At 46.1% G+C, this 14,577-nt stretch overlaps 2 protein-coding genes across 5 annotated transcripts in view; one reads left to right on the top strand and one right to left on the bottom strand.

The window, feature by feature from the left end:
* RAB40C (RAB40C, member RAS oncogene family) overlaps positions 1-5,209 on the bottom strand; it is a 224,835-nt gene extending 219,626 nt beyond the window's left edge. The window contains exon 1 of the mRNA XM_085632143.1: positions 5,088-5,209. The gene's annotated coding sequence lies outside the window, so the exon portion shown is untranslated. The remainder of the gene's footprint in view (positions 1-5,087) is intronic.
* A 62-nt stretch (positions 5,210-5,271) lies between these two features.
* The window catches only part of MGRN1 (mahogunin ring finger 1), a 308,688-nt gene continuing 299,382 nt past the window's right edge, over positions 5,272-14,577 (top strand). For 2 of the 4 annotated variants that reach the window (XM_085632140.1, XM_085632142.1), the window contains exon 1: positions 5,310-5,766. The gene's annotated coding sequence lies outside the window, so the exon portion shown is untranslated. Of the gene's footprint in view, positions 5,767-14,577 lie in introns of all 4 variants that reach the window. The other 2 variants (XM_085632139.1, XM_085632141.1) reach the window with 2 other exon arrangements.

The following is a 14,577-nucleotide window of genomic DNA, read 5'->3' as shown; positions in this document are numbered from 1 at the left end:
AACAGTGCCTTCATTTACATCTGCTAATTAACAAATATACCCTAGCAAAAGGAGGTCATGTCTATTTAGCATTTATGGATCCGGCCTGCACTTTTGACAGTGTGGTCAGGTCCACATTCTGGGATGTATTAGAATTAAAGGGGCTTGATTCTGACCGGGTGTCCTTTTTAAGATCTCTACAATCAGATTTGAATGCCACCATTAAATTTGGGCTCAATGGTGAATGTAGGAAGAGTTTTGGTCTTTTTTTAATATATATTATGCTCTGGATTCCATTTTATCTAGCAAGAGAAAGGATATGCCAACTATGAATAGGCAGAGCGTCCCTGCTCTCTTGTACGCAGTTGACACCGTCCTATTGTCCAGAACACCTAATGTCCTCCAGCTAGTTTTAGATACTTTTGTAAGCTCTATGGATAGCAGAGGCCTGGTTAGGAACTCTGCCATACTTTTGTCATGGCTCGTGGCCCCAAAAGTCTGAAGCTGCAAACTCTTGTGCTTCGGTAAGTTTCTCTCATAAAAACGCATTAATCTTCTTGTTTGGGAGTCTTGGGGCCCAAGTCTGAAACATAAGAGACTTAAGTTTTGCAATTAAATTGGTTCCCTATCCAGTCTAACCTCCAAAATTGGCAATTAGCCTATCGCACCCGTGGACGAGAGTTACAAAAGGAAGCGCCTACCTGTCCCCAGTTATGGGTCTTGTTTGTGGGGTTATAAGGCAGCTAAATTTTTACAGGATGAGAACAGAGTATGTAGACGTATCTTTGGTATTCCACCACAGTCGCCGACTTACGCTGTTCATGAGGAATTGGCTTATCCTATGTAGCTGATGACATTAATCTGGCACTATTGATGCTATGGTGTTCTATTTGGCACAACCCAAATCTTCTCTAAATAACAAGATTACATTGAATTGCCTTTAATGTGACCGGGGCTCCCGCATCCTCTGGCTAACCAATATCAAGGATACCTGCGATAGGCTAGGTAGATCCGATATTTTCCTTCAGTCAGCTAACATTTCCACAAGAGACAAAAAATGGGTTAAATCAAGGCTCAGGGATTCAAGAAGGTGGGAAGCAAACTGTTGAAGCCGGCCAATAGGGAGTACTTGTTGGTCCATACAAAATTAGGGCTGGAACCATATTTGGAGCCCAAAACTTGGTATAGGATGCTACAGACCAGATTTAAACTGGATCAGATTAGGAGTCGGCTTTGGCTTCCTCTGGGCCAGTATGATCCTAATTTTATAAAGGTTTGCCCTTGCAATGAGCACTTCTTGCAAATGTTGACACATTCTGTATTTTTTTGTTGTTTCACCAAAAGGTTTTTAATACCGCTCCTTAAAAGGTGCCTCAGTTACTAGACATACCCGCTACTTCAATTTTTGCAGAAGCTCCGATCTCTGGAAGTATGTCTAGGTGTGGTCTCTTTTATAAAGTGTACTCTTGAGAGCAGACAAAACACTATCGCTGCAGCTGTCTTGATTTTTTTGTGAATCAAGATTTTTTAATTGTTGCTGTGCTTCGAAGTGCCTTATGAAAACTTGGTGCTAAGTAGGTTGTTTTCACATATGTGATGTGTGTTTATTACTTCGTTTGCACTCTGCACTTTGGTTGACAACATCAGTTCCTAGGCTCTAAATTTGGTTTAAATGTGAAGTTCTCTTGTGCTGGTTATTTTTATTTTTACATTTTCTCAATTTTCTTTTAATAATGTTTAAATGTTTTAATGAGTATGTACTTTTATGGTTTGTATTTACAAACTGAATAAAGAAAGAAAGAAACCTGGCACGCCCCCACTACAGAACCAGACTACGGTCTGCGAGGGTGATATTTGAAAAGTCATACCCTGCACTACCGAAAATTACTGCAATATTGTATCAACAGCCAAATGTGTGTTATATGGAGCAAACTGGAATTTGTTGCAGTTTTTCCCACACTTTTTGCGCCCATTTGAACTACTTGGTGCTGGATTTCGACTCTAACCGTGCACTGAAGCCTGCTAACCAGGCTCAGGTCAATCAATTAGGATTTGTAAAGTGCTGCTTATCCCCTGTGAGGGTATCCAGGCACTGGGGGTATCTGCTGCTGGGCCTGGTCAGTTCAAACACCCAAAGCAAAAACCAAAGGAAATGATGGACGGAGTGTTGAACATTGCAAGCACTTACCCCCAGTCAACTGATCTGGGTTTAATCCATCGCCGTTCTTTAGCCCACTCTGCCACCCCAGTTCAGACATGGCCATATGCAAATCAGTCTGACCCTGTGCCTCATGGGAACAGTCCAGCCCGAACTGCCAAGCCATGTCTTCCCTGGACCGGAAACAAGCTTCCTAGGACCGGTTTCTGGCATTTCAGCCGTCTTCAGCCAGGCTTGCTTGAATCCAGTGGCAAAGTGAGCAAGGGACTCACGTCTGAGCATACCCTGCCAACTTATGGCGAACAAAGCAAAACCAAAGGAAATTATGCACGGAGTGTTGAACATTGCAAGCACTCACCCCCAGTCAACTGATCTGGGTTTAATCCATCACCGTTCTTTAGCCCACTCTGCCACCCCATTTCAGACATGGCCATATGCAAATCAGTCTGACCCTGTGCCTCATGGGAACAGTCCAGCCCGAACTGCCAAGCCATGTCTTCCCTGGACCGGAAACAAGCTTCCTATGACCAATTTCTGGCATTTCAGCCGTCTTCAGCCAGGCTTGCTTGAATCCAGTGGCAAAGTGAGCAAGGGACTCACGTCTGAGCATACCCTGCCAACTTATGGTGAACAAAGCAAAACCAAAGGAAATGATGGACGGAGTGTTGAACATTGCAAGCACTCACCCCCAGTCAACTGATCTGGGTTTAATCCATCACCGTTCTTTAGCCCACTCTGCCACCCCAGTTCAGACATGGCCATATGCAAATCAGTCTGAGCCTAAATCTGAATATCAGACTGAAAACACACAGCTACAGAAGCACGGCTGAGGCAAGAAGATGTGCTGTGATAAAAGGTACCATAAGGGCCTTCTGGACTAATGTTATGCAGGCATCAGAACTGGGGAAAGCACATCAATTCATCAGCAAAGGCCCTACCGAGAGAGGCTACTTTAAAGCACATTTGCTGAGACTAACGCACTGTCACTCGATTAAGCTCATCTGTGTGGTCAGTCTCAATGTGCTTACGCAGGCGGTTCCGATGGTGGCCTGAGTTAATAGGTTTTTCACAGAGCACACACTGCAATATTTACCATTTCTTTGTACTTAAACACTGTCTCCTGTCACCCAATACACATTTTATCAACCTTATGAACTTGAAAACCTTAGTGTGTCTTGTCAATATTCTAACCTATTATCTGTACATGGGGAGTTGTACTCGCTAGATGATCATACAGTCCCTGACTTTCCACTCTGCCTTGAGCACTGCCACAGAGAATACGGAGTAACACTACAAGCCTACCTCATATACAAATTGCTCCCATGCAACTCTGTTAAAGGGACAATTGAGATTGCTGTAATCTCCTACTGGCTACAGCACGCCGGCTAAGAACCATGCATCTTATGTTAGCATAGGGCATTTTAGTGCCGATGTCCACATCATCGCACTTGAATGCTATATCACACATTATAAAGCAATGTTAGTGATATGTGCAACAAAATGCAGTACAGCAGCTCAAAGTAGTGGGTGTAGGTTTTTAGTCACCATCCTGGCAATCGTCAGAATTTGTTAGGCGTGCTCAGGTCTAGAGGCGACTAGTAAGCTATGGTGATCTCAGTGTGAGCCCATTTAAGTTGCTTAGTTTATTTTGTTCCAATTCAGTAACATAATACTGCCTCTGGGCCAAGGACAGTCCTCGTCTTAAGGAAATGGTCCTGGCATTCTCAGTCCTCTTGTGGACAGCCCTTTGTGCTGATTGGGCAACGAAAAGAGACCCGACTGGAATCTTTTTGACGGCCATGTCACATACAGAGACGATCCTCCCGCGGACAGTGTGCACCAGGTACCAATCACAAAGGCACCCAGGATGTTTACAACTTCTTCATCTTCTGGTGGAGCATCATGGGGGCTCGAATGCACTCGGAGATCTCAAGAGCAGGAGGCCAGTGTAAATGGGCTCCAGGGATGCACAATCATGGTTATATCACATGAAGTCCCTGGCTTGCGGTAGTACCGAGTTAAGCTGGAGAGAGTATCATTTGCACACCGAGTGTCTCTGATCAGCACTAACTCTGCACAGACAGGTCATTCCCACAGTAAAGTCCAAGGGAAGAAGTTAACCCAAGAAGTAGGTTGGTGACCTTCTATTTCAGGGGGTTTGCAGCAGTTTTCAAGCTTTTTTTTTTTAGAGCTTCTCATTGCTCAAGAGTGTAATTTCTGGCATGTGTCTCTTTACATGGACCTCATTGCTTACATTCAATTGCAACAAAGTGTCACACATTTGGCCTTGAAATGTCACTCGTGCCTATACTGAAACCATGGAAATGTCACACATGAGCAATATGAAAACTTGGAAGCTATGATTTGGCCAGATTCAGCGATGCAGAATATAGAATAAAACTCCCAAAATATGCTATGTGACAACTAGTCCGCTACTTCCAAACAAATGTCTTCTGATGTCTCTGCAAATAATTTGTCTGCACGCATACAAATAGTCCTGCAAATCGATAATGGAAAGTTGTCCACCCTACTCGTATTCCAACAGTCTACGCCCTTCACACCTTGGTTAAAAGACAGTACTATCACCCCTATTTCAAGTTTCACTTAGCTGCAGCAGTCAACCCATTATCAACGTTCCCCAAAATGCAACCAAAGCACTGAGACTGCATATCGACCCCGTCACCGCATCATATCATATTTAAAGGTAACCCTATTCTAGTGGGGCAAAAGGGCCCCATCCCGAACACACACAACAGTGGTAGGGGGCAAGCTGCCACAATAAAAAGACTCCAGTTCCAACCTCCAACTCACTGCAACAAACCAACGAAAAACTCGAGCTGCCAAAGTACCTCCACAATATTTCCTCTACACTACCAGGATGCACATTGTTAAGTCTCCAACTGACTCTAGGTCAGCTAATCTGAACACCTGACAGCTACTTAATACTTACATAAACCGCCCGTAGATCCAACCAAATGTCCGTCGTCCGTTGTTGATCTTTTAGCGGATGTCATTCGGCCATAATTCGAACACTTCCGGGTCGCTTTAAAACCAATCCAACGATCGAATGTATTCTGAGTTGTCTAGGCAGTGGTTGGTTATGGCTAATGTGTAAGGAGATCGTGGATTGGAGTGTTGGAGAAGTCGCAGTCCAGTGAGTCTGTGTCTCCCCGACGTCAAAGGGAAGCTTAGAAATATCGCTGCTGCCCGTAGTCTGTGCCTGCCCGTTTGTCTTTCCTCCCCGAAAGCGCCGCAGCTGCGCGTATGTTTGCTCCTCACCAAAATCTGTTATGGAATGCGCGAAGAGGCACAGAAATACTATTTTAAGCAATATGTTTAAATGTATTTTTGTAATGGCCTGGCTCAGATAAAGGCACGTGAGGATTGTTCAGCCAATCAGTACTTCCGAGTTCTGCATTCCGAACTAGGTGCGACTGAGACTCCTTCAATCCTCGATCACTTTACACATTATCAGTGACCAACCACTGCCTAGACAACTCTTCAGAATCCATTCAATCGTGGGATTGGTTTTAAAGCGACCCGGAAGTATTAGAATTATGGGCAAATAACATCCGCTAAAAGATCAACAACAGAAGACAGACATTTGTTATTATCTACGGACGGTTCATGTAAGTACTAAGTAACTGTCAGGTGATCAGATTAATTGAGCTCGAGTCAGTTGGAGACGTAACAGTTGGCATCGTGGCAGTGTGGAAAAAATATTGTAGATGTGCTTTGACAGCAGGAGTTTTGCGTTGGTTTGTTGCAGCGAGGTGGAGCTTCTGACTTTGATGTTTTCATTGTGGCGGACGGACCCCTGCCACTGTTGTGTGTGTGTGTTGGGGTTGGTGCCCTTTGCCCCACTAGACGAGGGTTGAATTTGAAATATATGATGCGGGGACTCGGGGTTGATATACTGTGTCAGTGCGCTTTGGTTGCCTTTGGGTGAAAGTTGTTGACTGCTGCAGCGAAGTAAAACTTGAAATGGGGGCGATAGTACTAACCTGTCAACGAAGATGTGAAGGGCGTAGACTTCTGGAATACGAGCAGGGTGGACAACTTTCCATTATAGATTTGCAGGACACTTTGCATGCGTATAGACCCATTTCTTGCAGCATAGCTGCCACGGTTTCAGATTGCTTATATGTGACCTTTACATAATTTCTGTGTAATTATGAGTGACATTAAACGACTATGAGTGACACAGTCTCGCGAGCAAAATGAAGCAATTAAGACGAGGGAAACATATAAATATCAGAAATTACTGCCAGTCGAGCAACGAGAAACTCTAAGAAGATCTTAAAACTGCTGCTAAGCACCAGAAATGGAAGGGGACTAACCTGGTGAAAAGCACTAACTCACAGCTAATTTTCATAAAGTACAGTTTTGAAAAAAATGGTGTGATTCATGTTCTTTTTGTGAAAACTGTCTCTCGAGAAAACACTGATCTTATACTCCCGATATTCACCCGAGTTCTCTTGACATTTTTATTGTTGCATGAAAACTGGGCACTCAAAGAATTCAGCCCAACTGCCAGTTGGTCTTAAACCCATGTTATTTAAACAAAGCACCCTCCGTCCCTCAGGTGAGCACCGGGTGCAGTGTGCGACAGAAGTTCCACAAGTAAACACAACGGATGCCATATGTGTGAGAAAAGCAGTATCTCACAGCTGTTCTCATGAAATACACAGTTCTGCAAAAACGTGTGGTTCATGTTCCTTTCAGCAGGGATATGGGGTTCAAAGATACAAGCGAGGACTTCAACCTGAGGCAGAGCTAGGCATCTTGTGCATACTTTCATTGGCTCGCCTACCTGTCTTGCACATTTCAGAGAGCCCTTTAGATACTCTCTTCTCCGTGTACCCCTTGCCGAAACCTCACAGTTCATGACTCCCACAGCCACCCTGTCTTCAGAGCTCTTGCGAACGTCTACATCATCTCTGGGGGGTGGGTGGTGGTGGTGGTGGTGGGGGGGTCATTATCCTGTTTAGTGACAACCCTGTGAATTACCACAGCTTGCACAACCCCCAGTTTTCACACAAATGCATACACTGCTGCCATTCTCTGGAGCAGCTGTTCATATCTCCAATGAATTGGTCAGTCCTCTGACAACCGGTTAACTGCTGTCAAACTATAGACACCCTTTAAGATAACCTGCAGCACAGAACACTAGCCCAAATAGCCTTGTAGACAGCCCCTGACATCCAGAGCCCAGGCAAGCGGTTGGCGCGGTGTTTTCACACAGCTGTGAGTGGCGCAATCACTGCTCTGGAGCTCTGAAATAGCAAGTATACAAACTCCCATAAGGCCACTTTGGTACGTGGAAAGCCTCACTAGTACGGGTAGAGTGTTCCTCAACCAAACAGTATTTGTTGCACTCCTACGCAAGTCGAATGAAGTACTACCTCCTTTCTTGATAGAATGTGCGTGCACCCCAATATTGCCAAATCTTTTGGCACAATGATTATTCCGACTCTCGTTGGCATAGCTGTAGTCAGTGCTGTGCTCTTAATCCTGCACAAAAGAGAGCTTATTTATTTAAGAAGTACAGAATTGTTTACTGTATAAAGTTAGATGTGTGCACCAGGTGTTAACTTGTACACCTTGATACAGTTCACACAGACAGATGTGTCTATGCATATTACTTCTGATAAGGCGATCCCCATATAGTTTATTGACCTCAATACCACATAGCTAGATAAATGCTTCCACCACTCAGGTGGCGCACGTGTATACCCTGAGTTTGCCTTAATATACTTGTCACTGTGTTCAAAGCATTAGCAATTGTTAATCACTCTGATCTTGGATGCCTCTGATATTTTCATATCCATTGCTGACTCTGCTAATGCATAGATCCTCTAAATGTATGCTGCCCTATACTACTCACTAAGGATTTTACTCACAAGAGCAGCTAATTATACATGGTGTGCTCTCTTACCCTACCTCTTAGGGGCCCTTCCATAAATTATGAAATAGTGTGTTTATTATAAAGAGCTGTCAATATACTCTGCACCATAGGGGGCTCTACTGAACTGCACAGCAGAAGAGAAGCAGCGCTGATCTGCAGGGGAACCTATTATTTTTAAACACGTTGAAGAAATGCACTTAAAAAATATATTAATCCGTTAACAAGTTCAGAGCTCCCTACCTCCTTTAAAAAGCCTCTACTCCATATTCTGTGAAGTAAAACTTTTTTTTTATAACCAATTTTATTGGCATTTTTAGGAAAAACCAACAACAACATAGACATAGCACCATTCAGACATTACAAATATTACAATACAGTTACAAGAGATTTCCCCAATCCTCTCGTATGGAATATGCCTCCACCCAAACGGTGGACAATCAAACCAATGGTCCCAGCCATTTGCCCCATATACGTCCATGCTTAGTTGGGTACCCTCTTCCTTCATAGACGGCTCTTTCTTGGGTGGCGCACCAATGTACGCCTCTGCGCCATTTAGCCTAGGAGGGAGGCGCCGAGTCCTTCCAGGAAAACTTTTTTTAAAATCAGAAATGGAAATCTCGCATTTTCTAAAGCTTGTCCCTGCGTTCGGAAACACTGTAAAAGTGCCACGCTCTTGACACCAGAGTTTATTATCTTAGGGTTCACCTACCATTATTAAAATTACAAGTTCTCAAACAAACACGGGAACAAGTCCCGTATACTGATTGAAACTTTAGGCATGAAGCCCTGAATATTTGTGTCCCGCAAAAGATAAACAAGTTCTAACGTAAATCATAAAAATTTGTCTGTCACCCCAAGGCCATTATACATAATTGCGCCTAGTATGGTAAGCACAGTGCGTGACTCACCTGACTGCTGACAGTCCACAAGTGCCTGGGGAGTGTGTCTTCCAAGCTCTGCTCTTCGGCGGCGGTCAGTTTGCTTTATCATGAGCTGAAACGCATTCATATTTATTATGTAATACTAAGAAATTGGTTACCCGACGGAACCATTGTAGTACATTTTGTAAATGCCCAGGTTCTGAGGGTCACCGGGTTACTCCCATTACAGTTCATGAAACGTATCTTGCAGCAGCAGTTCAAGGCTGTGTCCTTGAGTGAAGGGACTCAATCACAAGCATCTTATGCGTGCTCTGCGGCCTCGCGTACCAACCAAAGACCAGAGGAAATACACCCCCATTCAGTGTCCCCAGTTAAGCAGCCCCGCCGGTGCCGGATGATCCAGCAACCACACGCGTGTTTCAGGGAGCCCGGCGGGGCTGACAGAAGGTAGATAATTTGTATTTGCAACACATTAAAACAGTATGTTTCACTGTGATGCGCTACCCTAGCAATGAGTCTCCGAGGCCCACCAGAACGCTAAATTGCTTCAGAGGCAGACTGACAAAGTACAGATTAAGTGCTGCACGCAAGGCTGCTTTTTGAAGTGCCTCATGAACCACAGAGCGTCAAGGGCTCTCCAAGCATGACTAATGGATTCTAGTAAAGTGATTCGGAACCGGCACTAGAATGCGTTAGTCTAACGCCTGATGCGTGGCACTTGGCAGGACTGTTACAGAGACATCAGAAGATGTTTGTTGGGAAGTAGTTGTCCCCTAGTGTATTTTTTTTTAAATTCTATATCCTGCACCTCTGAATCTGCCTAAATCATAGCCTCCAAGTTTTCAGACTGCTCATGTGTGACATTTCCATGGTTTCAGTATAAGCATGAGTGACAGCAGTGGCGACTCCTTTGCTAAGGCGGAAGAGCATCGGCCCTCTGATTCTATGAAAGAGGGCTCTTGAGTTGTGGATTCTATTTCTCCTTCTGAAATATTACTCTGTAATATTCATTGTCTAACCCTTAGCGCTGTCGTATCGTTCTCTTAATGTCTGTGTAAGGTGTGATACTAGCTGGATTTGTGACTTGATAGGCCGTTTGTAATCCACAAGATAGGAGGGGAGCAATATACTGACCGCAGCGTTCAGGTGGCCATGCAGCTGAGGAGGCCACCCTCTCAAAATTTGTAAAGAAAAAATGTAGACCATCACCCATTTGGCATTTTTGTAACACTGACTGGGGACATTAGTATTAACTTTCGTACTGGCTATAGTGTCAACCAGCTTCGGGATGGCTCTGTCTTGTGCTTGTTGGTTGATGGTAATCACAGAGGCTATGGTTTTAATAGCTGTCTGCAGTTCTATCCTATCTGGTTGGGTGGTTTGTGTCTATTGCTCTACCATGAGCTGCAAGATTCTCTGTCCTTCCGCCAATTGTTTGGCCATGTCATCCATGCTTATGGGTTGCGGTGGATCCATCTCCTGTTGGGACATCTTTAAATCCCACTTCTGACACCACTGTAACAGGAGAAATAATTCGACCCGACCACAGAGAACTTGTGAGTGTCTTGGGATTTAAAAAAGTATAGGTTTTGGTTATAATGTAACAAGAGTTCCTCCGGTTTTCGACGTATTTTTTTCTTTTATGTTCCCACGAAATCTTCCCAGGTTCATCTCCTTCCAATCAAGTAGGTTGCACCCTGAAGCCACGGCTCTGAGCCAGAGTCTTGGCGTCTTGGTCCTCAGCGCCTTTCCCTGGGGTAACCGACCATTTGTCTGCGTTCAGTCAGAAAGGACTCCTCCGCTCCTGATAACCAATCGTCTCACAGCACCCGCTCTGTCTCCTCTCGCTGCCATTCCGACCTTGATCCGCCGAGCCTCAACCATATACGTGGAAATCTCCCACTCTTGCCTTCGGGGCCTCCAGCCTTGTTACACTCTTCAAAATGCCTTCCTTGCCAAGCTCCTCTCGACACCAATATTCCTTCATTGTCGTCCTCTCCTCCATTCTATGTGTCCTCGCTTTTTACATGCTGATTGGCTGTGGGGACTCGCACAGCTAGAACGCTGACCTGGCACTCCTGTGTACTGCAGGGGGTTCCGTTCAAAACAGTGCTCACCCATATCCCCAGGCTTTATATCACAGCTATTATTTTGGAAAGAGGGTGCAAATTCAAGGGGAGTCTATAGAAAATTATGTAACAGAACGTAGATGGAGAGCATCCTCATGTAAGTTTGTTTCTTCATTGGATGAGAGAATCAGAGATCAATTCATGTTGGGATGCAACATTGAGAAAGTGAGTAATTGACTTTGGCTAAGGGGATGAGCCCACTCATGATGAGTGCTGCTAACCTGTGGGACCTGGGTGTACACCCCAACCCGGCTAACGCTATGGCGAGTGGTAAAGGAGGCCGTACGACTACGCAGACAAAGCTGGATAAGTATACTCTGCAGAAAGGAGCGGTGGCTAGAGACAGTGGCCCGAAGGTTGCACAGAACACGGTTCAGCAGACGGAGGGCCACCCTGACTTGACCCTAAATGACATCATGTTAGCTATTACTATGGTGCGGACGTCCTTAGAGGCCAGGATGGATAGTGCGTCATCCGAGGTGTCCCTGATCAGGGCTGACATCCACAATATGAACACAAGAATTAGGGAGGTGGAGGCCACATCGCTGCAACTGACCAAGGATTCCGCCATGCTTAAACAACAAGTTAAGGAACTCCAGGATTGTACTAGTAGGATGGAAGTGCAACTGGATGATTACGAGGGGAGGGCCCTGCGAAATAATGTGCAAATTATTGGTGTGCCTGAACACGCGGAGGGACAGGCGGTGGACCTGTTTGTCGAGGACCAAATAATAAAACATCTTCAGCCCAAAGGCCTGTCCCGGTTTTTCTCTGTCGAGTGCGTGCATAGGGTCCCGGGTGGTCGGCCGAAGCCCGGAGCGCCGCCTAGACCCATTGTTGCGCGAATATTAAATTTTCGGGACAGAGATGTTATTCTACAAATGGCACTATACGCCCCCGGTTAATTTTGAAAACAATACAATAAGGTTTTTCCCGGACTTCACACTGAAGGTGCAAAAACAACGTTGTAGCTTCCTTGAAGTAAAAAGTGCACTGCATGACAAAGGGCTCAAGTATGCCATGATGTTCCCTGCCAAACTACGAGTTGAATCAGATGGGAAGGTATGGTTCTTTGGCAGTCCAGAGGACGCTTGGGATTGGCTGGATGGCTGGCGCATGGCCGGGAACCAGTCTCACCGAGAACTGCGTGGTCAAACAGGCAAGTCCAAGCCACGGAGTGACTCTGCGAGTCGATTTTGGAGTGGTATGGACCGGACCACTCAAGGCGGCGGTGAATGATGGACTGCCCGCATCAGGGACCCGGACTATTGATACGAGTATACCAACCAGGGGTGTGCATAAAATGATTGTACAAGGTTGTGCCGTCGAGGACTCCTATGCAAGTATCCTGATGGAAATTTTTTATGTATCGATATAAGGCTCGGACAGGCTGGGAGGCCCAGTGTGAGGGCGGTTGAAGCAGGCTCCCAATGTTAGTTTAAATGAGACACTATGAGCGACAGGCGCTCTGCAAATTGGGGTGGTTGGTAGTTGTAAACCTACTGTGCAGTGCTGCAGGGAGGGGGGATTTTAAAAGGGTTTCTCGTTACTATTTTTTTTAGATTTGCATAATGCATGCTGCTTGTTACGTTCCAGCTCTAGATGCACGAGTGTGAGTGGGCAATGGGGGTTTTCCTTGGGATGTGGGGGGGCTCGGGTGGACACCGAGGGTACATATACCGTGCACTGATTACCAAATGTTATCATCGCAGACTGTTCTGTGGTGACCCAGAAGATCTTGTCATGGAATGTTAATGGGTTAGGGGACAATATCAAACAGACGGCTCTCCTTCAATACCTGCGCAGGCAGGCCCCTGACCTTGTCCTCCTTCAGGAGACGCATTTACGTGGTCACCATTACTTGGCGCTTAATCCGTTTGGGTATACTCTCCAGGCACATGCGGGTTTTACATCAGGGTCCGGGGGGGGGGGGGTAGCCATCCTGGGCAAAAATACAGTCCCATTCATCCCTGGCCGTACCTGGCGGGACCCACTAGGGAGATTCGTGGCCCTTGAGGGGACGTGAGAGGGCTGCCATTTAAATTTGTGCTCTGTATATGTCCCCCCCCCCCCTCCAGCCTCCAGGCTTCACGCAGACACTTTTCCTGGCTTAAGTGCCACACTGCTGGATATGCCATCCGGAATGTTAGTACTGGCTGGGGATATGAATGACGTGCTGTCACAGGACTGGGACAGGACCACGGGACAGAGCGGGGCTGACGCAGCGAGGCCATTGCGAACGTTTGTTTCCGCGATGGGCTTGACTGACTTGTGGCGACTGAATAATCCCTCCAGAAGGCACTACACACACATTTCCGCGGCACATGGTAGTGGGTCCCGCTTGAATTATATTTTCATACAATGCACACAGGCGGGTCATTTTCGCGGTACCCGGCACATGGCGAGAGGTATATCGGATCACTCGCCGATGGAGAACCTGCTCCAGGGCCTGTTTGGGACTACACGCTCCACCCAGGATTGCACCCTGGCACCTTAAAGATAGGGACCTTCAGGACAAAGTTAGGAAGCGCACTCAACAATACTTTGATGAGAACTCAGGGTCTGTCGATTCCCACTCTATACTTTGGGAATCATATAAGGTGGTGATTAGGGGCTACATACAAGCAGAGGTGGGCATAAAACGTAAACTAAGACGCTCTCAATGCGATGAATTGGATTGTGAGATAATGGCTCTAGAAGTTGAGAGGGCGGGGGAAGCCCCTGATACTAGCGAGCTGCTCCTGTGGCTCCGACTTAAGCAGAAGGAATTAAGGGATTTGTGGGAGGATGCGGCGCACCAGCATGCACTGGCCACGCACAGAAGAGTGTATGACATTGGGGAGAAAGCAAACAAATTAATTGCGTGGCTGGAAAAAGAGAGATTGGGAGCGAGATTGGGTTGCGGAACTTACAGGAGAGACTCTCTGCTCCAGTAGGGACATTGCGGAGGAGTTCATGTTGTATTATGAGAGGGTATACCAATCAGTATCACTGGGATCACTCGCTGGGTGTGTGGAATTACTGGCGGAGCTGTCCCTGCCGACGGTGTCACCAGAGGATAAGGTGGATTTAGACAGATTTAAGTGCCGAGGAAGTGGAGGGGGCTATCAAGGACCTCCAATCGGGAAAGGCGGCCGGTCCTAACGGGCTGCCTGCTGAGCTCTTTAAATGTGTGGCCTCCGTAGTGGCAAAGCCCATGCTGGAGATGTTTGTGGCTGCATAACAAGAGGACTGTCTGACCGCTGACCTGAGAAGCGCCACAATGGTGGTTATCCCTAAGCTGAATAAACCAAAGGAGCTGTGTAGCTCGTATAGACCAATTTCCCTAATAAAGTTTGAAACAAAAGTATTAGCAAAGGTGCTGGCAACTCGACTAATCCCAGTGATTTCTGAATTGGTCCACCTGGACCTAACCGGGTTTATGCCCTAACGTAGCACTAGACTTAATCTTCGCCGACTATATGCGGTGATACAGACGGCAATTACTGACCCGGACGAAGCCAGGGCATTTCTGTGGCTGGA

This window comes from Triturus cristatus, chromosome 10 (genome assembly GCF_964204655.1).
Source record: "Triturus cristatus chromosome 10, aTriCri1.1, whole genome shotgun sequence".
Lineage (NCBI taxonomy): Eukaryota > Metazoa > Chordata > Amphibia > Caudata > Salamandridae > Triturus > Triturus cristatus.
The sequence above is the reverse complement of the archived record's forward strand: the minus strand, read 5'-3'. Positions and strand labels throughout refer to the sequence as shown.